Here is a 27,359-nt window from a genome sequence, read left to right as displayed (position 1 = left end):
AAAAATCATAGCTTTGACTATGCAGAACTTTGCCACTAAAGTGATGCCTTTGCTTTTTAATATGTGGCTAGGTTTGTCATAGCTTTCTTTGCATCCTTTTACATAGCATTCTTTGCAAGGAGCAAGCGTCTTTTAATTTCATGGCTGCATCACCACCACAGTAATTTGCATCCCAAAGAAATGAAATCTGATACTGTTTCCATTTTTCCCCATATATCTGTCATAAAGTGTTGGGACCAGTTGTCATGATCTTAGCTTTTAGAAGTTTGAGTTTCAAGCCAAATTTTTCACTCTCCCCTTTCACATAAGAATAAGGGACACAGGTTTGATCCCTGGTTCAGGAAGATCCCCTGGTGGAGGGCAGAGCAGTCTACTCCAGTACTCTTGACTAGAGAATCCTATGAACAGAGGAGCCTGGTGGGTGGCAGTCCATAGGGTAATACAGAGTTGGACACAACTGAAGCCACTTAGCACATGTGCACTAGGTTTGTCATAGATTTTCTTACAAGGAGCATGTGTCTTTTAATTTCATGGGTGCAATCAAAGTCTGCAGTGATTTTGGAGCCCAACAAAATAAAATCTGCCACTGTTTCCCCCTTTCCCCTCTTCTAGTTGCCATGAAGTGATGGGACCAGATGCCATGTCCTTAGTTTTTTGAATACTATGTTTTAAGCCAGCTTTTCACTCTCCTGTTTCACCCTCATGAAGACATTCTTTAGTTTCTCTTCACCTTCTGCCATTAGAGTGGCATTATTTTCATATCTGAAGTTGTTGATATTTCTCCTGGCAAACTTGATTTCAACTTGTGATTCATCTAGCCCAAAATTTTGCATGGTGTACTCTGCATAGAAGTTAAATAAACAGAGTGACAATATACTCCTTTCCCAATTTTGAACCAGTTATTCCAGGGAACTCCCTGTAGCTCAGATAAGAAAGAATCTGCCTGCAATTCAGGAGACCAGGATTCAATCATCTCTGGGTTTCAAATATCCCCTGAAGAAAGGAATGTTAACCCACTCCAGTATTCTTGCCTGGAAAATTCCATGGACTAATGAGCCTACAGTCTATGGGGTCACAAAGAGTCAGACAAGACTGAGCAACTAACACACACACAGTTTTGTTCCATGTAAGGTTCTGACTATTGCTTCTTGATCTGAATATAGGTTTCTCAGGAGGCAGGTAGGGTGATCTGGTATTCCAATACCATTAAGAATTTTCCATAATTTGTGATCCATATGGTCAAAGGCTTTAGTGTAGTCAATGAAATAGATGTTTTTTCTGGAATTCCCTTGCTTTCTCTATGATCCAACCAATTTTGGAAATTTTTATCTCGGGTTCCTCTGCCTTTTCTAAAATGTACCCAGCTTGTACATCTGGACATTCTTGATTCACATACTGCTGAAGCCTAGATTTAAGGATTTTCAGCATAAACGCACTACCATGCAAAATGAGTGCAATTTTCAGATAGTTTGAACATTCTTTGGCATTGCCTTTCTTTGGGATTGGAACAAAAACTGATATTTTCTAGTCCTGTGGCCACTACTGAGTTTTCCAAGTTTGCTGACATATTCAGTGCAGCACTTTAACCACATCCTCTTTCAGAATTTTAAATAGTTCAACTGTAATTCCATCTCTAAACTAGTTTTGTTTGTAATAATGCTTCCTAAGGCCCAGTTAATTTCACATTCCAGGATGTCTGGCACTAGGTGAGTGACCACATCTTCATGATTATCCAGGTCATTTTGACCGTTTTTGTGTAGTTATTCTGTGTATTCTTGCACATCTTCTTAATCTCTTCCACCTCTGTAAGGTTCTTAGTGTTTCTGTCCTATATTGCACCCATCCTTACATGAAATGTTCCCTTGATAGCTCCAATTATCTTGAAAAGACCTCTAGTCTTTCCCATTCTATTGTTTTCCTCTATTTCTCTGCATCATTTATTAAAGAAGTTCTTATCCCTCCCTGCCATTCTCTGGAACTCTGCATTCATTTGGGTATATCTTTCTCTTTCTACCATGATTTTCCCTTTTCTTCTTTCTTCAGTTACTTGCAAAACCTCCTCAGACAACCACTTTGCCTTCTTCTTTTACCTTGGGATGGTTTTGATCACTGCCTCCTGTACAATGTCTTGAGCTGCCATCCACAGTTCTTCAGGCACTCTACCAGATCTAATTCCTTGAATCCATTTGTCACCTCCAGTGTATAAGTATAAAGGATTTGATTTACATTATATTTGAATGGCCTAGTGGTTTTCCTACTTTTTTAAAATCTGAATTTTGCAATAAGGAACTCATGATTTGAACCACAGACAGCTCCAGGTCTTATTTTTGCTAACTGTATAGAGATCTTCCATCTTCAAATCAATCTGATTTTAGTATTGACCATTTCGTGATGTCCATGTGTAGACTTGTCTCTTGTGTTGTTGGAAAATGATGTTTGCAATGACCAATGTGTTCTCTCGACAAAACTATTAGTTAGTCTTTACCCTGCTTGATTTTGTACTCCAAGGCCAGATTTACCTGTTACTAAAGGTAACTCTTGACTTTCTACCTTTGCATTCCAGTCCCCTTTGATGAAAAAGGACATCTTTTTGGGGTGTTAGTTCTATAAGGTCTTCTATGTCTTCATAGAACTGGTCAACTTCAGCTACTTCAACATTAGTGGTTGGGCCTCAACTAGGATTACTGTAATTACTAGGATTACTGTGATTTTGAATGGTTTGCCTTGGAAACAAACCAAGATCATTACGGCATTTATGAGATTGCACCAAAGTACTGCACTTTGGACTCTTTTAGTGACTGAACTGAACTGAACTGAGACCCCGCACACACCCTCATCTTGTCTGCAACCCCATTTCTGACATATTGCTATAAAGTGAAAGTCACTCAGTCGTCTCTGACTCTTTGTGACCCCATGGACTAAACCATCCATGGAGTTCTCCAGGCCAGAATGCTGGAACAGGTAGCCTTTCCCTTTGTCAGTGGATCTTCCCAACCCAGGGATTGAACCCACATCTCCCTCATTGCAGGCAGCTGCTTTACCAGATCAAATCCTCCTAGGTTGGGACACATGTTTTGCAAGGCAGGATCCTGCTATGCTCTCTTTGCCTGGCAAAGCAATAAAGCTATTCTTTCCTACTTCACTCAAAACTTGGTCTCCAATATTAGATTTGACACTGGTGTACAGAGAAGCTGAGTTTTTAGTGCAATAAGTATCGGAAGCAAGACTGATCTCCAAGGCATATGCTTTTAACCACTCTATATTGTCAATACCAGTGTCAGTGTAGATGAAGGAAAGGTGCTGCTTTGTAGATACTATAGGAGGACGTGTACTGCATATAATCACTATGAGAAATATTCAGGTAACATTTAATAAACTTCAAGGTGTGCATACATTATGACACAGAAATCTGAAATCAGTATACATTGATTAGTTTTCACACATTTGCACAAACAGATACTTTCAAATGACAAGTAAGAATTGGACACGAGTTTGGGGCTTTCCAGGTGTTGCTAGTGGTAAAGAACCTGCCTACTAATGCAGGAGACATAAAAGACATGGGTTGGTTCCCTAGGTCAGGAAGATACCCCGGAGGAGGGCATGGCAACTCAGTCCGTATTCTTGACTGGAGAATCCCAGGGACATAAGAGCCTGGCAAGCTACAGTCTGTAAGGTTGCAAAGAGTTGGACATGACTTAGCACACCCACATACACAATGGGTCAAGCATTTCTCACATTACTCTGCATGCTTTTCTGTAATTTGAAATATTTTGTCTAAAAAAACAATGTAGCAAATAGGAGTGATATAAGTAAAAGTAGTACTAATATTAGTAATAACACAAATGGGAAGTAAATACACACAACAGTGCCAAATAGGCACTTGAGAACCACTGATTTCAGGTAAGGGTAGAGATATTGGGTAAGGAAAAAAAAATCAGAAAAGCAAGTGAGAAGAGAATGGCAGAAATATAAAAGGAGGGGAAAGAAAGACCATGGAAATTGTGGAAGGAAAAAACCTTCAAGTAAGGAAACAATGATCCATAATATCAAATGCAGGAAGTCCAATAAAATTAAATATTTAAAATATCATTGACTTTATTAAGAAATCTATTAGCTAGTTTTGGTGAAATTGTGGCCGTGGAAGCACTATTGCAACAAGTTAAGAAGTCAAAAGGAAGTAAAGAATTTGAGATAGGTTGTGTGAGGTATCTGCTGCACAATAAGAAATATGTTTGGTCTGTCTTTGATTGCTGGCACTTTCCTGGGAATTTCCTTATTGACAGAAGTGCCTTTTGGTTTTCAGGGTCCTTTCGATACAGGGTCCCTTTGATCACACCTGAGTATATGCTAATGAGGTGACAAAGGGTGGGAACCTTACAAAGCCTCAGTATCAGGTTGGCCATCGGAAACACCAAATATGTGATTAGCAGTGGGAAATTCTCGGCCCTACTTGGACCTCAAGGTATGGAAGGGGAGCTAGAGAGTGGGTAATAAAAAGTCGTCAACAACACTGTTTGGAGAGCTGGCTGTCCACATACCCTGACTCCACAGGGACAGAAGCTCTCATACACAATGATTATGCCAGATCTTGCCCTATATCTCTTCACCTGGCAGTTCATTTGTAGTTTCTATAATAAACCAGTAAGCACAAGTAAAGTGCTGTCTGATGATCTGAGAGCCATAAGAATGGGCTCATAGAAATGGCTATTTATAATCAATCAGTCAGAAGTATGAGTGATTCAAGAGTGGTAACTGACATTTAAAGCTGAGACAGTCATGAGACTGAGCTCTTAATCTGCAGGGTCTACACTAATTCCAGGTAGTGTCAAAATTGAATTGAATTGTTGGACATCCATCACATATCAGAGAATTAGTTGTTGTCAGATGGTACATCACGGGATCCCAGCTAAAAAGTCTGAGATAGAGTGAAGAGGGACCAGTGAGTAGCTGAAGGAACAAGGGAAGTTGCTTGTTTTTGCCTTTTTTTTTTTTTTTCTTTAATAAGGTTTGGAAATACAGTTGATCCTTGAATAGCATGCAGGTTGTAGTACCAACCTTCCATGAAATGAAAAACCCATATGTAACTTTTCTGTCAGCCATGGTTCTGCATCCACAGATTCAACAATGGGATCATGTAGTACCGTACTATATATTTAGTGAAAATGATCCGTGTATAATGTACCTGCCCAGTTTAAACTTCTCTTGCTCAATGACCAACTGTATTTTACAGATTAAGGAAGTACTTGGGAAGGAAGGAGCTTATTAGTAGATATTGAGGAGAGAAGCTAGATTCAGTCAGGAAGTGGTGGGGAAAAGGAAGTCATCAAAAAAAAAAAAAAGACTAGATTGGGAAGATTTAACCCTGGACTCTGAATGGGAATAAGGAGGAACGTTATTGCTGTTGTTATTTTAAGGAAAGACAATAAAATCATCTGAATACATCTCTGATGGCTTAAATTCTTTATGAAAAAATAGGAATTTTGAAATCTTCCATTAAGAATAAGAATCCACACCTAGTTAAGAGAAATGAAGTTTATAGAGACACTTAGGAAATAAGAGACAGATGATGAGTAAAGAAAATAATTGAGTGAAGTCTCTTTTCTTCACATCTTTCTCTAACCATCACAACAGAAAATAAAGATGCCTGAAAGAAAAGAAAATTGAAACATTTTACAATTGATTCTCTAAAGACAGAGCTCACATGTTTATAAACACTTACAGAGAGTCTAAAGGGAAAATGCGTGCGTACTTGATATGGGTGACATTATTTTGCCGACAATATTTTGCTGACATTAGCTAATAGAGTTTTCTTCACCCCAACAGAGATTTTAATTGTCTGCTTCTACCAAAGTATGATTTCCACTGAATTGCAGTATTCTTTAATTCGAACCTTTGAATTTCACTATGTTGAACTGATTTTTACTGCAATTGATTTTTATATATAGAATAATCTATAGATTCAAGTTGACATTACAAAAATGTATCAGAGAATACAGTACTTAATCTACCCTGTAGTAAATAAATATGTATCTTTAGAGAATAAATATCAATATGTATTTGTTAACTAGGCAGATGTATCTTTAATACATAAAAATATATTTGTATTAGGAGATAAACTACATTGAGATTTTTTCAATCTGTATGTAATTGATTTTTTTCACATAACATAAATTAATTTGAAGCTTTAACTCCAGAAAATAGCCTCCTGGAGTTACAATTTAAAATCATGTACAAGCATTGTTAGGATAATTATAACTTGTACTGACTTATGCTTGGAATAAAATCTTCCACATAATAGCTCATAAAAATAAAATATGTGCCACAGTTTTATGTTTATCATACCTCCAACATAAAACTCATTTTATTGTGTTCCATACACAAAGAGTATAAACTATTTCACTCTTCAGTAGTTAAATAGCATTAAAAAATGTTTTTGTCCCTTTGTTTTTTAATGACTCTACTGTTAAAAAATGGCAATTTGATTTTAACATTTATTCATATTCACTCTGAGGGAGGATGACCTTCAAATAATTGAAAGTTGAAATTAAAAACATTTTAATCTTCATCAGCTTTTAATTAGAGCACTCAAAATACTTTTTTTTCAAAGTTGAATTTTTCATAGCAACCATTATGGAAGCCTTATTACTCAATAGTTAATTTTATGCTAGCTATTAAATTAGATAGGAAAACAACAGACAATACATTATTTCTACAAGTGCATATTTGTGAGATGTTGCAAATGAATATCATCAACATCTTTAGTGAATCTTTGAATTAAAAGGTTTGTTTCATAAAAGAGAGACTGAAATAGAATTACTCAATTGTCATCTAAAAATGTTCTAGATTAACCAATTTATAAATGACATTTAACTATATGAATTCAGAGATAAGTGATAACTAACATATTTATTGGGCTTCCCTGGTGGCTCAGTGGTAAAAAATCTGCTTGCCAAGCAGAAGACATGGATTTGATTCCTGGGTCAGAAAGATCCCCTGGAAAAGGTAATGGCTAGCCACTCGAGTATTCTTGCCTGGAAAATCCCATAGACACAGGAGAGTGGCAGGCTGCAGTCTATGAAGTCACAGAAGAGTCGGACATGACTTAGTCATGAAAAAACAACTACAACATATTTGTTGAATCTAAATGCCTGAGAAATGAAGCTATAATATGGTGAATGGATGTGAGGTATATATTTAGATTATCTGCGTTAGCACAATTACATATGAGTGTTGTGCTGTCAATGTATGCATATATATGTGTGTACTTATACATATATGTATGCATATATATTGGACAAGGCAATGGCAACCCACTCCAGTACTCTTGCCTGGAAAATCCCATGGATGGAGGAGCCGGGTAGGCTGCAGTCCATGGGGTAGCTGAGAGTCAGACATGACTGAGCTTGACTTCACTTTCACTTTTCACTTTCATGCATTGGAGAAGGAAATGGCAACCCACTCCAGCGTTCTTGCCTGGAGAATCCCAGGGATAGGGGAGCCTGGTGGGCTGCCGTTTATGGGGTCGCACAGAGTCGGACATGACTGAAGCGACTTAGTAGCAGCAACATATATATATATATACACACACATATATATTTTTTCCCCAAGTACTGCATCTTTCCTGTAGTAACCAGATTATCCATGAGAAACTTGGAAAACTTTCTTATAAAAGTATTGAAGAGTTTAGCAAAACAGAAGTGAATTAAATGGATTACACAAAGGAAAAAAAAAAAGCCATGAGCTAAAAATCAGAACTTTTCTGAAATATAGGAATAAAATAAAATGAATGAAAAACAAATAAAACAAAGTTAAATTAGAGCCAGAACCATATTCCCTCAGTCCCTTTTGATTTGTGGTGTTTTCCATCTTCAAGCTACTTTTGGAATACCTTCCTTTATACAAGTCTAGGCATAGTGAGTGTGATCTCCAACTTTATCCCAGATGTGTTCATTACAGAGAAAGAAAGTCCTCATCTCATATCAGAATCAGAAAATTCAAACTAATGCAGCATGTTACCCATAAGGTATTAGACAAAAATTAAGGCAAATTAACATAATTGTAGACAATTTTGTTTGTCTAAGTGACAGTGCCAAGGAAAGGTTATGCAAGACCTGAGATCCAAGTGATCTCATAATGGATATGTGTCTACTTATTTCCCAGAGTAGATTCCTTCTCTTTATCTGGACAGCTCAAGAAACAAAAGGAATTCATATTTATAGAACATTCGTACTCAAGCACTCTATGTTTGGTGGCTTAGTCTCCAAGTCATGTCTGACTCTTGTGACCTCATGGACAATAGCTTGCCAGGCTCCTTAGTCCTTGGGATTCTCCAGGCAAGAATACTGGAGTGGGTTGCCATTTTCTTCTACAGGGGATCTTCCTGACCCAGCAATCAAACCCGTGTCTCCTCTAACTGCAGGCAGATTCTTTACTGACTGAGCTACAAGGGAGTAGGGAGCTACTCTATGTTTGCTTCAATTGATAATAGAATTATCAATTCTATTCTTCATAACAATTGTGAGTGGTAGGTACCATTCTCTATAGTAAAAGTCACGAGGTTCAAAAATGGTAAATGACTTGCTTTAAGTGATAGAGCTTGAATTGAAACCAAGGTTTTCTGATTTGAATTGGAATGTGTTCATTACAATCGTGTTTCCCTCATGTACTTTTTAAATAAAAATACTCTGGAAATTTAATAAATGGGAAATCCTTGAACCCTACCCTAGACCTACTGAATCAGGATCTGCAGGAGAATTTTGAGAAATTCTTATGTTTAAAAAGGCATCAGGAACTTGTGCATATGCTATAGATTCTCCTTTCTGTCCCAAATGCCATAATTGTAAAAAGAACATTTAAAATTTTAAATCAATCCATAATCATGCTAGAGAAGAAAAACAAATAAAAAAGCTATAATGAATTAAGACTGTGAAAGTCCTTGAAAAATAGAACATGAAGTGCGTGAGATGGAAGAATAAACTGAATATTAATTAGATATGTGAAAATATTCACAAACTTAAACTACTATAATTCACCATAGACTAAAATTTAAATAAATTCTAGGTAATAACAGAAAATGTCCACAGAGATGAATGCTGCGCCATCAGATACTATGACAGTCTTAAGTTAGTCATCAAAGAAAAGCTGGCCTTGTAGAGGAGAATACATGTTACTTATATTCTGATGATTGTGAGGTCCAGGAAACAAGAAGGTCAAACACACAAGGAAAGACATGAAGTCTTTCCTTTCATACAGGGGAAAGACTTTACTAGAAGTTAAACTTTAAAAGGAGTTTCTATGGTAAAGAAATTAAACTTTCTGAGATAGTCAGTGGTATTTCCTGACCTATCTGATACAAATTTCTTCTGAGAAGAATCATTTCATGTTAAGTGCCAAGTGGTAGAATCTTGACTTACAGTAAAACAATGTAGACAAAAATCCACATTGCATTTGCTAACTTGTAACTGATGTGTTTCATGGAGATCGATGTTATGCACACTGCATAGATTTTTCTCTTGTTTACACAGTGCAGGAACATTGGCACATCTGGGTAAGAAAAATAAAAATCATGACTCAAGTAGATTCAAAATCCAGCACAACAGAAAGTCTTCTTTACTTGACATAAAGGATCCACTACAAGGGAGTAGTGATTTGAAGTTGACTGCATATAATTATGTCAGAAATGAGAGGGAGCCTGTAGATAAGGAGCAAGACTGTTGGTTGGGGTGCCACAACATGGGCAACTAGATATTTACACTTTATCCCTAGACTAATCCACTTGTCACCTACACATCAGCTTTCTGTTTGCAGAATACTGTGATAAATTGGGTAGAGAGAAAAGGAGTTGTTCTAAGTAGATGGAAAAGAATGGGCAACCTTTATCTATACCCATACTAGGCAAATGTTCTCTGTTAGCAACTGACACCCTCTGCTAGTCTCACTGAAAGTAGGCTGGTATATATGCCATAGTAAAATCTCCTGCAAGGAAGATTTATTATAGTTGAACAGGAATTATAAAATAAAATTCAAGAGTACAGCCAAGAATTAGCTAACTGGATATAGAACAATACTGTGATAGAAAAGAAAAAAGCAGATATCCTTTGCCAAATTTTGACCCTAGAAAGAATTAAAACCAAGGGAGCAGTCAGCTCCCAGGAGGTTGGACAAGAGAGCAGCACAGGCCTGAGAGCAAACTGGGGCTATTTGAACTAACTATATGGTTGCCTCACACCCTGAACTATGGTCCAGAGGTGGAACATGGCCCTGGTGGGTAGTCCTCATTCCTATGACGAGAACATGGCTTGAGGAAATGTTAGTGGAGACTGACTGTGGAGTCCAGTAAAGGAGACTTGATCATCCAGATTATCACCAAGGAATGAAGAAAGTCCTGAGTCCTCAGACTGAGAGGGCCAAGTAAGTGTCAAAGAGGATAACAGAAAGAAAGTTGCACTCAGATGCTTTTATAGATGTTATATCAATTTTCAATTTAAATAGATAATTATTTCTGCCAGATTAACACATTCTTTGAAAAAGGATCCTAAAATAATAATAACTCATCTGTTGTGAATGTGACAATCTTTTGTGCAAAGCTCATGATTCATGAATGAAATATTTAAAGTGAGACAGAGGTAAAGAGTATTAGAGTATCTGAGAGTATTTTCTGCTTGAATCTAATCATTAGTCTATTATTGTCTACCTTACATATTACTATAAACAATCTCATCTCCTTCAAGTGTTGTAGGAATTCACAGCTATATCCTATGGTGCTAAAACATCTAAGTCCAGGCCTCCTTCCTGCAATTTTCTCAGACATCAAGATACCTATATGAGATACCTCTAGAATTTTCCCAGCACTTCTCAAGCAAAATGCATTCACAATCAAATGCTTAACCATTTTCTAAAAATCTACTCTTCCTCAGATCCTCATTTGAGGAAATAGCATCATAAGTGGCTCAAAAAAAAAAAAATTATAGAATCACCTTGATCCCTCCACCTCCTCCACCTTGTCCTACACAGCCATCACTTAGTTCTATCACTTTTATTAAAAACTAAGTTCAGTTCAATTGCTCAAAAAAAAAAAATACTAGAATCACCTTGATCCCTCCACCTCCTCCACCTTGTCTTACACAGCCATCACCTAGTTCTATCACTTTTATTAAAAATTAAGTTCAGTTCAGTTGCTCAGTCATGTCCAACTCTTTGTGACCCCAAAGACTACAGCATGCCAGGCCTCCCTGTCCATCACCAACTCCTGGAGTTTACTCAAACTCATGTCCATGCAGTCAGTGATGCCATCCAACGATCTCATCCTGTCATCCCCTTCTCCTCCTTCCCTCAATCTTTCCCATTTTTAGGGTCTTTTCTAGTGAGTCAGTTCTTCACATCAGGTGGCCAAAGTATTGCAGTTTCAGCTTCAGCATCAAGCCTTCCAGTGAATATTCAGGACTGATTTCCTTTAGGATGGAATTACAAAATGCACTGTAAATTTTATCCATCTCTATGTTCTGTTTTGAAATGCCAAAATGCCTTTTAACTTGTTTGCCAATTTTCACTACTGCCACATCCAATTCCATTTTCCATGGAGCAGCCAGGTGATTTTTCCTTCTCTCTCTCTCTTCTTTTTTTTTCTTCTCTTATTTTTCTCTTATATTTTCACTTATTTTCCTTTCTTTCTTTATTTAATATATCAGAAATCCCATCACTTTCCTGCTGTAAACCTCTCTATAACTTCATATGGACTTAAAAACAATATCCCAAATCTTTGGCAAGCCCTTGAAAGCTTTGATTTTATCTTCTCTCACTGCTCATTGCACTCCAGCCACACTGGTATTTTTCCTCTGAAAGTATCAAACTATTGCACACTTAGGGCCTTTGCATCAATAGTTCAAATCCTCCTGCTCTTCTTGTGAATAATTTTTCACCTGTCAGATATCAAAAAAAAAAAAAAGACAATTCTTCTGTGAAATATTTCCTATCCACTTGAAAATAAAGATCAACATGTGTACCCCAATGTTCATTGCAACACTGTTTATAATAGCCAGGACATGGAAACAACCTAGATGTCCATCAGCAGACGAATGGATAAGAAGGCTGTGGTACATATACACAATGGAGTATTACTCAGCCACTAAAAAGAATACATTGAATTCGTTCTAATGAAGTAGATGAAACTGGAGCCTATTATACAGACTGAAGTAAGCCAGAAAGAAAAACACCAATACAGTACACTAACACATATATGGAATTTAGAAAGATGGTAATGATAACCCTCTATGTGAGACAGCAAAAGAGACACAGATGTATAGAACAGACTTTTAGACTCTGTGGGATGATTTGAGAGAATGGCATTGAAACATGTATACTATCAGGTAAGAAACAAATCGCCAGTCTATGTTGGATACAGGATACAGGATGCTTGGGGCTGGTGCACAGGGATAATCCAGAGAGATGATATGGGGTGGGAGGTGGAGGGGGGTTCAGGACTGGGAACTCACGTACACCCGTGGCTGATTCATGTCAATGTATGGCAAAACCAGTACAGTATTGTAAAGCAAAATAAAGTAAAAATAAAAATTAAAAAAAAAGAAAATAAAGATCACCAAATAATAAGCATGCTGGGTTCTTTTCTTTAATAATACTCATTAGAGATTGAACTTATACAATTATTTGTGATTTAATTTGTTAAAGTCCTTCTTCCCATGAGTTTTTAATTTACACTATTTAATATACACTATCTTAAGTCTTATATTTGGCAAGAATTCAGTAAATATTTCTTTAAAGTTCAGTTCAGTTCAGTCGCTCAGTTGTGTCCGACTGTTTGCGACCCTATGAATCGCAGCACGCCAGGCCTCTCTGTCCATCACCAACTCCCGGAGTTCATTCAGGCCCACGTCCATTGAGTCCGTGATGCCATCCAGCCATCTCATCCTCTGTCGTCCCCTTCTCCTCATGCCCCCTATCCCTCCCAGCATCAGTCTTTTCCAATGAGTCAACTCTTCGCATGAGGTGGCCAAAGTACTGGAGTTTCAGCTTTAGCATCATTCCTTCCAAAGAAATCCCAGGGCTGATCTCCTTCAGAATGGACTGGTTGGATCTCCTTGCAGTCCAAGGGACTCTCAAGAGTCTTCTCCAACACCACAGTTCAAAAGCATCAATTCTTCAGCGCTCTGCCTTCTTCACAGTCCAACTCTCACACCCATACCTGACCACAGGAAAAACCATAGCCTTGACTAGACAGACCTTAGTCGGCAAAGAAATGTCAGTAATAGACAAATGATTGTGTGTTACCAGTTTCTCAAAAGTTCATACATTGAATGCTAAGTTAAGTATAAAATAAAATACCAAATATTTTTAACAAGTCTTCAGCTGTAAAATCATGTATGGTAAAATTTATTACCAAAAAACCATGCTCAGTTTAATATGCAAAACTCTATTTTGTTTTTATGTTAACATTAGAAGTTAAATAAACTAAAATCTAATTTTTGCTTTTGCTATGTTTAAAAGTGCTAACTGAATGATTTAGTCTTAGAAAGAACTTCATCATAGATATCACATACAAGTCCCTGAAGACAGCATAAAATATTTAAATGTTCAAATTAAATTAGACATTTAAAAACCATCAAAACTTAATTGCCAGTTGACAATGCTAGAGTACTTTATTTGAAATATGAAAATGAAACTTTAAAATAATGAATACTAGTCAGGAGCCCTCATATGAGAAATAAATATGAGTTGTTTAAAATATTTAATCACAATATTTTAAAGAATATTTTAAATTAATGTTCTATAAAGATAAGTCATTCAGTGCCTTATGACCCAGCAATCCCACTGCTGGGCATACACACCAAGGAAACCAGAATTGAAAGAGACACGTGTACCCCAATATTCATCGCAGCACTGTTTATAATAGCCAGGACATGGAAGCAACCTAGATGTCCATCAGCAGATGAATGGATAAGAAAGCTGTGGTACATATACACAATGGAGTATTACTCAGCCATTAAAAAGAATACATTTGAATCAGTTCTGATGAGGTGGATGAAACTGGAGCCTGTTATACAGAGTGTTTTAGAGTATTTTAAATGAGAAACTAAAAATTATCAGAAATCATCAAGTCAAAAAAAAAAATCTTTGAAAATGTGCATCATTTGTATTTCTTATGACAAGATTAGATTTTTTTGTTTTCCTTTTGCTCCCTGAAACTATGTTTCAAAACAGCCTAGGGCCTTCCAATTGCTGATACAATTGCAACAGAAATTCAATGTAGTTTTCCCTGATATTAAAGATAAATCTAGTTATCAAAGTGGCAAAATCTTTTTGTTACCACTTGATCTGCAGGCAGTCTAGATCAGAGTTTTCTCAAATTAGCTTGAATTACCTGTGTAAGTAAAAATCATGAAGCTCTTTGGTACATGAGGACAGAATACATATCTCCTGCTACTGCTGTGTAAACATGATACTTGCAAAAGCATAAAAAAAGCTACAAAGTACATGTTTGTGCTAAGTAGCTTCAGTCCTTTCCAACTCTTTGAAAAACTATGAACTGTAGCCCGCCAGGCTCCTCTGTCCATGGAATTCTCCAGTCAAGAATACTGGAGTGGGTTACCATTCCCTTCTCCAGGTAATCTTCCTGACCCAGAGATAAAATCCATGTCTCTTTCATCGCAGGCAGATTCTTTACTGTCTGAGCCATCAGAGAAGTCTCAAATGTATATAGATAAGATCTATACAAACATGTTGGGAAGGGGTCTTTGTTAACCTTGAGAGTACAAAGTATCATGAATCTAAAAATTTTGAAAACTGCTGCTCTGAATCATTTTTCTCTTTATGTTTATTTGTTTTATGACATTTTAAATAAAATATCTATGACTTAGATGATTTTCTTATATCAAATTTGAAAATGTTAAACTTTATGCACAGGTATAAAGGGGACAACAGAAAATGCATCCTGTGCCTCTAGCAAGAGGTTAGTTAGCATCAAGTGGAGCTTGGGGTGGCCCAGCCAATTTCACAATAGATTCTTTCAGCTATAACTAAACACAAACACTGGCAGGCTACAGTCCATGGGGTTGCAAAGAGCAACAACCATGTCATGTATACAGGCTTCTTATCTATATACATTTACTAAGATTAAAGTAAAAAGAAATAAAATTAAAATTTGTTTACTTGTTTTAAAAGATATGTAATAAACTCATTATAGGTTAATGTAAACAATAGTTGTTATGAAAAACTATAGTATATCTCAAAAAAAAAAAATAGTAAGAAGAGCAGTATTGTTTTACACATGACTTAACAAAAGAGAACTGGGTTCTAATATTTACTTCTGAACTCTCTTTTGGCATATTGCTTTAACTGAAGCTTAAGAATATTCAATAGCACATTTGTAGTTGGAAAGGGGAGGAGTATTTTAATAGACTTTCCAGTTAACTGTGCATATTTTTTTGATGCTCTACAAAAACTCACCTAGTGGTAGAGTTTTTTGTTTGTTTTTTAAATTACCTGAAATATGGATCCTGAAATCAGACCAGTGAACTTTTCATGCCCTGCTACATTCAAACCTCTTGTTTTATTTTGTGTAGCTGTCTTACCTGCACATGATTTTGTCATATTACATATTGGTCATCTGGAAAATATTGATTCACTGAGTTATGTGGATCTCTCAAATGTTGACATGTTTGAGTAAACAATATTAAAAGAAAATCACATTTGTTAATATTACCACTGTGTGGTCTCAGGGCTCAGTTGTGTCCAATTCTTTTCAACCCCATAGACTGTAGCCTACCAGGCTCCTCTGTCCATGGAATTTTCCAGGCAGGAATAATGGAGTGAAATGCCATCTCCAATTCTAAAGAAGTTTCCTACTCCTGCCTTAGTAGGAAGATTTTTTAAAACTGTGCCACCTGGGAAGCCCAATATTACCACCAGTCTCCTCAGAAAACTTTAGCTCATAGTGGTTGTGTGTTCTGAATGTGTAATTTTCACATAAAAACTTAAATTGTATTACTGACAATTTATACTATCACTTGTTTTCCTTAAATTTACAGATTGAGCTTCACTTTTGAGAAACTGTTTGCCAGTCACAGAAGCTTGAATGACTATAGATTGCTTCTCAATCATTCTCTCCAGCGTGAACAAAAGCAGTTCAGGTCATAGCTCAAAAACAATAATCAAGTGTTTTTCCCCATAGTTGTAATTTGGTATGTGGCAGAAGTACTTTATAGATGTTTTCTATCTTGTCATACAGAATAGCAAAAAGCTTATTTTCAAGGGTATAGATTTAATAAAATTAGTCATTATTACTAATGTATTAATATTTTAAAATATAAAACTGATTTTTTCACAAAAAGAAAAATATTTTCTGTTCTGCAAGCAGCGAGGAACACATCTGGGGACTCCATTGATTAGTGCTAAGATTCTACCAATTTTTCCTACTATTTCACTTGCACTATGAATGTCAGTTCAGTTCAGTCACTCATTCATGTCCAACTCTGCAACTCCATGAACTGCAACACACCAGGCCTCCCTGTCCATCACCAACTCCTGGAGTCCACCCAAACCCATGTCCATTGAGTTGGTGATGCCATCAAACCATCTCATCCTCTGTTATCCCCTTCTCCTCCTGCCCAGAGTCTATCCCAGAATCAGGATCTTTTCAAATGAGTTGGTTCTTTGCATCAGGTGGCCAAAGTATTGAAATTTCAGCTTCAACATCAGTCCTTCCAGTCAACACCCAGGACTGATCTCCTTTAGGATGGATTGGTTGGATCTCTTGCAGTCCAAGGGACTCTCAAGAGTCTTCTCCAACACCACAGTTCAAAAGCATCAATTCTTCAGGGCTCAGCTTTCTTTATAGTCCAACACTCATATCCATACATGACTACTGGAAAACCCATAGTCTTGACTAGATGGACAGTTGTTGACAAAGTAATGCCTCTGCTTTTCAATATGCTATCTAGGTTGGTCATAACTTTCCTTCCAAGGAATAAGTGTCTTTTAATTTCATGGCTGCAATCACCATCTGCAGTGATTTTGGAGCCCAGAAAAATAAAGTCACCCACTGTTTCCCCATCTATTTCCCATGAAGTGATGGGACCAGATGCCATGATCTTAGTTTTCTGAATGTTGAGCTTTAGGCCAACTTTTTCACTGTCCTCTTTCACTTTCATCAAGAGGCTCTTTAGTTCTTCTTCACTTTTTCCCATAAGGGTGGTGTCATCTGCATATCTGAGGTTATTGATATTTCTCCCGGCAAACTTGATTCCAGCTTGTTCTTCCTCCAGCCCAGTATTTCTCATGATGTACCCTGCATATAAGTTAAATAAGCAGGGTGACAATATACAGCCTTGACGTACTCCTTTTCCTATTTGGAACCACTCTGTTGTTCCATTTCTAGTTCTAACTGTTGCTTCCTGACCTGCATATAGGTCTCAAGAGGTAGGTCAAGTAATCTGGTATTCCTATCTCTTTCAGAATTTTCCACAGTTTCTTGTGACCCACACAGTCAAAGGCTTTGGCATAGTCAATAAAGCAGAAATAGATGTTTTCTGAAACTCTCTTGCTTTTTGATGATCCAGTGGATGTTGGCAATTTGATCTCTGGTTCCTCTGCCATTTCTAAAACCAACTTGAACATCTGGAAGTTCACAGTTCACGTACTGCTGAAAACTAGCTTGGAGAATTTTAAGCATTACTTTACTAGTGTGTGAGATGAATGCAATTGTGTGGTAGTGTGAGCATTCTTTGGCATTGCCTTTCCTTGGGAGCACTGTGAGTGTGAATATCACTAATATGAAAAAGGCAAATATGATGATAGAAATATTATGACAGTAGTTTTGACCTGGTAGTTCCACTGAAAATGTCTAGGAGTCAAGGTACTCACAGAAACTATTCTTTGAAAGACAATGGAATAAATAATTTAAAACATGATTAATTAAAAGAAAACAAAGGAGATAAAAGGGTATACAGCTGTCTGAGTCTGGGAAAATTTGAGCATCAAAGTTAATTTCAGTAAGATATCATGGCCAACTGAAAAAGTATTTGTGAAGTCACACCAGTCAAATAAGTAATTTAACAAGTGACAGAGAGAAAGTTCCACTTTACTATAGAAAGCCAAATAATAATGTAGGAGGAATAATGAAATTAGAAAATTATGTTAACCAATACAAAAATAATTGTGATACTCAGAATTCAAGAAGGCCTCCAATTATTGCACTTCCTAATGACCACACCATATGTACTTCATTTTCACCTGAACAGCACTGCCTGGGTAATAAACAAGATATAGTAAAAACTAACATTGTACAGAAGACAGGGATCAAGACAATCCCCATGGAAAAGAAATGCAAAAAAGAAAATGGCAGTCTGGGGAGGCCTTACAAATAGCTGTGAAAAGAAGAGAAGAGAAAAGCAAAGGAGAAAAAGAAAGATATAAGCATCTGAATGCAGAGTTCCAAAGAATAGCAAGAAGAGATAAGAAAGCCTTCTTCAGTGATCAATGCAAAGAAATAGAGGCAAACAACAGAATGGGAAAGACTAGAGATCTCTTCAAGAAAATTAGAGATACCAAGGGAACATTTCATGCAAAGATGGGCTTAATAAAGGACAGAAATGGTATGGACCTAACAGAAGCAGAAGATATTAAGAAGAGGTGGCAAGAATACACAGAAAAACTGTACAACAAAGATCTTCATGACCCAGATAATCACGATGGTGTGATCACTCACCTAGAGCCAGACATCCTAGAATGTGAAGTCAAGTGGGCCTTAGAAAGCATCACTACAAACAAAGCTAGTGGAGGTGATGGAATTCCAGTGGAGCTATTTCAAATCCTGAAAGATGATGCCGTGAAAGTGCTGCACTGAATATGCCAGCAAATTTGGAAAACTCAGCAGTGGCCACAGGACTGGAAAAGGTCAGTTTTCATTCCAATTCAAAAGAAAGGCAATGCCAAAGAATGCTCAGACTACCAAACAATTGAACTCATCTCAAACACTAGTAAAGTAATGCTCAAAATTCTCCAAGCCAGGCTTCAAAAATAAGTGAACCATGAACTTCCTGATGTTCAAGCTGGTTTTAGAAAAGGCAGAGGAACCAGAGATCAAATTGCCAACATCTGCTGGATCATGGAAAAAGCAAGAGAGTTCATGAAAAATATCTATTTCTGTTTTATTGACTATGCCAAAGCCTTTGACTGTGTGGATAACAATAAACTGTGGAAAATTCTGAGAGAGATGGAAATCCAGACTACCTGTCCTGCCTCTTGAGAAACCTATATGCAGGTCAGGAAGCTACAGTTAGAACTGGACATGGAACAACAGACTGGTTCCAAATAGGAAGAGGAGTACATCAAGGCTGTATATTGTCACCCTGCTTATTTAACTTCTATGTGGAGTACATCATGAGAAACACTGGACTGGAAGAAACACAAGCTGGAATCAAGATTGGCAGGAGAAATATCAATAACCTTAGATATCCAGATGACACCACCCTTACAGCAGAAAGTGAAGAGGAGCTAAAAAGCCTCTTGATGAAAGTGAAAGAGGAGAGTGAAAAAGTTGGCTTAAAGCTCAACGTTCAGAAAATGAAGATCATGGCATCTGGTCCCATCACTTCATGGGAAATAGATGGGGAAACAGTGGAAACAGTGTCAGACTTTATTTTTTTGGGCTCCAAAATCAGTGCAGATGGTGACTGCAGCCATGAAATTATGAGACACTTACTCCTTGGAAGAAAAGTTATGATCAACCTAGATAGCATATTGAAAAGCAGAGACATTACTTTGCCGACTAAGGTCCGTCTAGTCAAGGCTATGGTTTTTCCTGTGGTCATGTATGGATGTGAGAATTGGACTGTGAAGAAGGCTGAGCGCCAAAGAATTGATGCTTTTGAACTGTGGTGTTGGAGAAGACTCTTTAGCATCCCTTGGGACTGCAAGGAGATCAGATGAGTCAGTCCTAAAGGAAATCAGTCCTGGATATTCATTGGAAGGACTGATGCTGAAGCTGAAACTGAAACTCCAATAATTTGGCCACCTGATGCAAAGAAGTTTCTCATTAGAAAAGACCCTGATGCTGGAAAAGATTGAAGGCAGAAAGTGAAGGGGACGACAGAGGATGAGATGGTTGGATGGCATCACTGACTCAATGGAAATGAGTTTGAGTAAGCTCTGGGAGTTGGTGATGGACAGGTAGCCTGGGGTGTTGCAGTCCATGGAGTGGCAAAGAGTCAGACATGACTGAGTGACTGAACTGAACTGATGGTATACGTCTTCTGAGGCTAACACATAAACAAACTGAAGCTTCTATTTTATTTTCTTGGATCACTCACTCCAGGGTTAAACACTTACTTTGTTAGAAGGGCACATAAGCAGCCTGATGAAGAGTCTCAGATGGGAAGGAGCAGAGATCGTCTGCCAGCCAGTGAAGGACTGTGGTCTCCTGTCAATAGTTATGTGAGTTTGAATCTTGAAAGCAAATTCTTCAACTCTGGCCAAGTTTTCAACTTGACTCTATCTCCAGCCAACATCTTCATTGCCATTTATGAGAAATACTGGATTAGAACCATCTAGTAAAGCAGCTTCTGAATTCCTGACCCAAGAAACTGTGAAATAATAATGTTTACTCTTTTAAGATGATACATTTCAGAGTAATTTTTTCACACAGCAATAGATAACAGTAATCACTTCATGTATGCTTATCAATGGATCCTAAAACTAAAGATAAAAACATGCAGCATAAAAACATGTGCATAGTTATAAAGTATTATCCCATTAATTGTATATTGATTACAAGGAGAAAATGGAGACACAGAGAGAGAAGGAGGGAGAGAAAGGAGAGAAAAGAAGAGGAAGAAGAAGGGGAAAAGAAATGAGGTGCAGAAGGGATGGAGAGACAGAGAGTCTTACAATTTTTCCATGATTGAAACTATGTCAAAATAAAAACGTTTAAAAAAAGAGGAATATATATATGCACAGTATATTACATGTATACCTATAATTCGGTACTTTAATTATGTATCAATACATATATACCTTATTTACAGTTCAGAATATATTTGCCCTTTGTTTAATGAAAATGTAACTTCTTGGTGTAAAGGGAAATCAATTTTAAATCTGACAAAACTGTGTTTAAATGAATTTTTTGTATTAATATTTCCATCTACCAAATAAATACATAGTTATCTAATATGTAACTTAGAATTTTCAAAAGTAAATAAGAATAAAAAAATCCAAGCAGGTATATTTCAGAAGAGAAACCAAGCCATGAACATTCAAGTACCAAATTTGGAGGCCAAACTTCCAGTTTCTGATATTAGTTGATGTTGTTGTTAATTTACTAACTAGCTGACTACATGCTACTCTATTTGTCTATGGTCTAGATGGGGATAGTTATAATAATTATATTATTGTCTTGCTGTGAGAAGTAAATGAATTAATATATGTAAAATATTTGGGACATTGTTTAGTACATAATGAGTGATATATTACCTATCAGATTGACTTTCTGTTTTGTTTTGTTCTTTAAATAGAAAATTTTGATCAAATAGAGACAAATGTGAGTATATATTGCTCATGAGCTTTTAATGAAGGCTTTGGAATGCCTGGCAAAGAATACTTCGTGTGCTAACTTTGCCTGACATCTGCTTTCAGCATCCATAGAGAAGGATTCCAACCAAGCTTGAGTCAGTTCAGTTCAGTCACTCAGTCGTGTCCGACTCTTTGTGACCCCATGGACTGCAGCATGCCAGGCCTCCCTGTCCATCACCAACTCCCGAAGTTTACTCAAACTCATGTCCATTGAGTTGGTGATGCCATCCAACTCTGTTGTCCCCTTCTCCTCCCACCTTCCATCTTTCCCAGAATTAGGGTCTTTTCAAATGAGCCAGGTCTTCCCATCAGGTGGCCAAAGTATTGGAGTTCCAGCTTCAGTATCAATCCTACCAATGGATATTCAGGACTGATTTCCTTTAGGATGGACTGGCTAGATCTCCTTGCAGTCCAAGGGACTCTCAAGAGTCTTCTCCAACAACACAGTTCAAAAGCATCAATTCTTAGGCACTCAGATTTCTTTACAGTCCAAATCTCAACATCCATACATGACTACTGGAAAAACCATAGCTTTGACTAGATGGGCATTTGTTGGCAAAGTAATGTCTCTGCTTTTTAATATGTTGTCTAGGTTGGTCATAACTTTTCTTCTAAGGGATAACTATCTTTTAATTTCATGGCTGCCATGAACATCTGCAGTGATTTTGGAGCCCCCAAAAAATAAAGTTTGCCACTCTTTCCACTGTTTCCCCATCTATTTCCCATGAAGTGATGGAACCAGATGCCATGATCTTAGTTTTCTGAATGTTGAGCTTTAAGCCAACATTTTCACTCTCCTCTTTCACTTTCATCAAGAGGCTCTTTAGTCCTTCTTCACTTTTTGCCATAAGGGTGGTTTCATCTGCGTATCTGAGGTTATTGATATTTCTCCCGGCAATTTTCATTCCAGGTTGTGCTTCATCCAGCCCAGCGTTTCTCATGATATACTCTGCATATAAGTTAAATAAGCAGGGTGATAATATACAGGCTTGATGTACTCCTTTCCCTACTTGGAACCAGTCTGTTGCTCCGTGTCCAGTTCTAACTGTCGCTTCCTGACCTGCTTACAGATTTCCCCAACCCAGTACTTGCCCAGGCTCAGACATCTTCCTTAATGCCTGATCTTTAAGAGAGCAAAGGATACACTTATAATGACTTTGCTGTCCAAATACAGATTCTACATCTGTGATACATGTGAAAATACCTTGGTTTCAACTATTATACCAAAGAACTAATATTTAAAATATTGTGGGATGTTTCAAATAATTTCAAATATTTTGAAAATTATTATAATTTACTATATCTTATAACTGCAATTGATGGGTGCATGTAGAGGACTGTTAACCAAGATTTAGCATCTAGAAACAGTCATAGAGAGTAATGGTTCCTAAGGGGCAAAATTCTGCCCCAGGGGATATTTCACAATGGCTGGAGACATCTTTGATCCTAACAAGCTGGGATGTTGTATTGGAATCTAGTAGGTAAAGATCCAAGATGCCACTAAACATACCACAGTGCACAGGATAACTCCCCAAAACAAAGAATTATCCAGCCCCAAAATTGCTGAGGCTAAGATACCCTGATGTAGAATCAACAGTTATAATGTTTCTGTAATTCAGACTAAACAGTCTAAAAACACCATATTATCAAGATCTTCAGTATTTGACTTTGTTTTTGGAGACACTTTTAGTTTTCTGAGTAATTCTTAACTGTGTGGGGCTTGTTTATATGGTTATTTTTCATACTTTTCCCTTTTCTTTTTGATTTTCTTTATAGTTGAAGAGTCTCTGACAAACTTTTTCAATTCCATATGTTTCAGAATAGAGCTTTGTAAACCAGTAATCCTTAGTCTGCTCATAATAAGCAAAAGTTATTATCCTCTTGAACATCAATTTCCTCTTTTCTCAAATGAGGGAAATCTGATAGGATTAGTGGTTTCCAAACTGATCCACAGAATCCTAGGTGATGTTTTTAAAATGCATTAAGGTCAAGAAGCAGATTTAACGAAGGGACTGTGGGCTTTTCATTCCTATTTCAACAGGGGGAGCTGTTCTGTATATAACTGTCTATATTATTTTCCATTTGGACAAACCAATATGTTTCTCTGCTAAGGGATAACAGAGTCTCAACAGATAACCTCTGTCCTGTACTGTAAAGAATCTCTCTGAAAATTTTAAAATAGATTACAAGTTTTTCATGAAATTTTGTATGAAGAAATGTTTTCCATATGCTTCACTTTCATTATTATCTTTTGGAAACTCCTTTACATTCAAAACCACATTATACCTGGTGAAGTACTGTATTTTTTTTGTGGGTAAATTATTATATACATATTAAAGGGGAAATTTGGGCTTCCCAGGTGGCACTAGTGGTGAAGAACTGGCCTGCCAATGTAGGAGACATAATCGATGCAGGTTCAACCCCTGGATCCAGAAGATCCCTGGAAGAGGGCATGTCTACCCATTCCAGTTTCTTGCCTGGGAATCCCATGGACAGAGGGGCCTGGAGGCTACAATCCATAGTGTCTCAAAGACTTGGACATGACTGAAACGACTTAGTATGAACACACATAAAAGACATTTACTAAGTTGCTTCTTTGTATGAAGCCTTGTACAAGACACTGAAAAGGATATGACATTCTTTCTATTTTTAAGAAGCCAGCAACAGTTAGGAATAAAATTTATCACAAATAAATGTGATAAAATTTGGTAGCATTTATAGGAATCAATGGGCTTTAAAGAAGGCATCTAAAGACATTCAGAAAAGCTTATTGCCACATGTAATGTGGGTTCAAATTAATCAGATGCTTTAACTTCTTTTTAAAGAAAAATTGACAATAAAAACAATAAAGATGCTTTATATAAATTACTCTTTTTAACTTCTTCTTTTTTTTTTTTTTTTGGTCTGTACCATACAGCATGTGGGATCCCAGTTCCTCCACCAGGGATTCAACCTGGGCCCCCATGCAGTGGAAGGCCAGAGTCTTAACCACTGGACAATTTGTAAATATTATCAACTTGCTTAATACTATTTAACTACTGTGTTGGTCAAACAAAATACACTTATAGGTTACTACCTGATCCCAGGCTGCTAGTCTGAAATTATCTTCTAATCATTGCTTATAGAGTTAGGTAATGATGAATCATATTCTGGAGCCAGTATCCTGACTGTTGTTGTTCAGTAGCTAACTTGTGCCGGATTCTTTGTGATCCCATCAACTGCAGCAGCCAGACTCCTTTGTCCTGCCCTATCTCCTGAACCTTACTCAAACTCATGTCCATTGAGTTGGTGATGCTATCTAACTGTCTCATCCTCTGACACCCCCTTCTTCTCTTGCCTTCAGTCTTTCCCAGCATTACGGTCTTTTCCAAGGAGTCAGCTCTTTGCATCAGGTGGCCAAAGTACTAGAGCTTCAGCTTCAGCAACAGTCTTTCCAATTATCTTGAAACTCTTGTTTGAATGATTTTATTCCGGTGAAGCTGTGATGATGGCTAAGAGTATTAAGTCTTTCAGCATGGAAGCAAAATCCAAAGTAGGTTTGGTTTGTTGTCCTTCTTTCCCTTGAGGATTTTAATTTATATGCACATCATTTTTGCATTTGAGGCTAAAAAGATACTGCTATGAACAACTGAAGAGCTATGACCTGACCTTATATCTATTTGTCCCAATGAGCTGAGTTGCTCTTCTCACAGAAATCCCTTCTCCCTTAGAAATCCCTTATCCCTGAAGACCTCTCAGAAATACAAAAACATATTTTAGAATTTAGGGCAAAATTTCTTGGCTGTGAAAAACATTTCCTTTATCCATTTTTATTCCTTTGTTCAGGTTTCTACTTCTGATTTATAGATTATAATTGCATTCATGAAAAGGTAATTCTATTCACAAGCAACAAATTGTGTTAAATTGTTTAGAGTGGGTTTTAGAATTTTTTTTCTTTAAAGGAAAAACTGATTACAGCTTTAATATTTTAGCTACATATGAGGCAGTCACAAAGGAACAAAAGGTTAATCAATATATCCGGCAACTTTGTCTAAAAAAAGAAAATCTACTCATAATAATTACCCCTCGTGGGTTGTTTAAGATATGAAATACAGCAGAAAAGATGTTGATTGATTGCTATGAATTTTTTCAGCTGTAGCTTTTGAAGCATGAAATATATTAGCATTGTCTCTTAATGCCTTCAATAATTGTTCTGAGTTGATATTTGTCTTCTAAAAAAGGTGCTTAATTTATTCACAAAACAGCCAGTGACTGAACAATTTAATATGGATAAATAAAATGATCTCTAGATTTTCAACTGACACTTAACCAAAGGACAAGGTCAGAAATAGCTTGCACCATACATAATTGATAAAGGTGTAATTTAATGTTCATTATTGAAATACTTTTGTCCTTTACAAACCTTTAAAAATTATCAGCTTCCAGTAAAATTTATTGCATCATTATATTTGCAGTATGGAGGCATCTATTGTAAAAAATAATTGCCATTCAGTTAAAGGAAAAAAAAATTAGTGCTTCTTAGGCACTGCATTTAATTGTTTGGTGATTTTTTAAACTTATTTTAGTTATTAAATGGCTTTCAAAGTAAGGTGACATAATCACAGATTTTACTGTATAGCTGGAGTATTTTCTTTAAAGAATGTTCCTTGAATATAACATGATGGGAGCAAAACATAAGTGGCTTATTTTATTGCAATCAGGAAATTTTAAGATACCAGTGTTTCAGACACTCATATAATTTTGTTCATCTTTCTCTTACAGCATGAATAGAGAATGGTCTGATTATTTCATGATTGCATGAATTTGTTCAAGTTTTAGTATATTGTTCTTCTCAAGCAAGATCCATTGAGATAACAGTACCTGGAGGTATAATTATTGCATAAAAATATAAAGCACTTTTTTCTACCCAGAAAACATTCACAAGTGATCTCATTTTTTGCCTCCAAACCACACTCTAAAACTTTATCGCAGCAAATGTTATTGCCATCATCAGAAAGGTACAATAATCAGATTCAGAACCCAAAGTTACCCTCAGCAGCTTTATGTTCATTCTGCCAGTTTATGTATGCATTGTTAAATTAATTACTATTTATACAGTTTTATTAGGTCTTTTAGGATAATGAAAGTGTCAGAGTCTTTGTTTAAGTAATGTCATGGTTGCATGTGTATATCTTTAGAAAGATTGAGAACGAGGCAAATTAAGACTGGAGAACTAGAAAACACTAGAAAACACCCAATTCCTTTACACATATAAAGCCAAGAATTTGAGAAGAAAGTGACACACTCAGGACTGCATAACCCTGGGCGGAGAGAATATCAACAGAAAGTCATGAAATGTCAGCGCCTTTCTTTGGTTCATCGTTGTGCTTAATTGCCGCTAATAAATTGCAAACAAATGAAGAGATGTCAAAAAAGACCATACAAGTAACTTACAAAAAATATGGTGATGCATTTTCTATTATGTGTGACAGCTCACCAACATGTTTAATTCAAAAGAAAGAAAAAAAGATTTTTATATTGCCTTCTAAAAAGGTGGAGTCTGTTTAATGTAGGTTTCTTGTTGGAGAAGCACAATCATTTTATGATGCACATTGGGAACTGGACAAAATTAGAGAGCTATGCACATAAAGGGCTTCCCTGGTAGCTCAGCTGGTAAAGAATCTTCCTGCAAGGCAGGGGATCCTGGTTTGATTCCTGGGTGAGGAAGATACCCTGGAGAAGAGATAGGCTATCCACTCCAGTATTCTTGGGCTTCCCTGGTGGCTCAGCTGGTAAAGAAT

Source organism: Oryx dammah, unplaced genomic scaffold (assembly GCF_014754425.2).
Source record: "Oryx dammah isolate SB20612 unplaced genomic scaffold, SCBI_Odam_1.1 HiC_scaffold_2, whole genome shotgun sequence".
NCBI classification, from domain to species: domain Eukaryota; kingdom Metazoa; phylum Chordata; class Mammalia; order Artiodactyla; family Bovidae; genus Oryx; species Oryx dammah.
Note: the sequence above shows the minus strand (reverse complement) of the source record.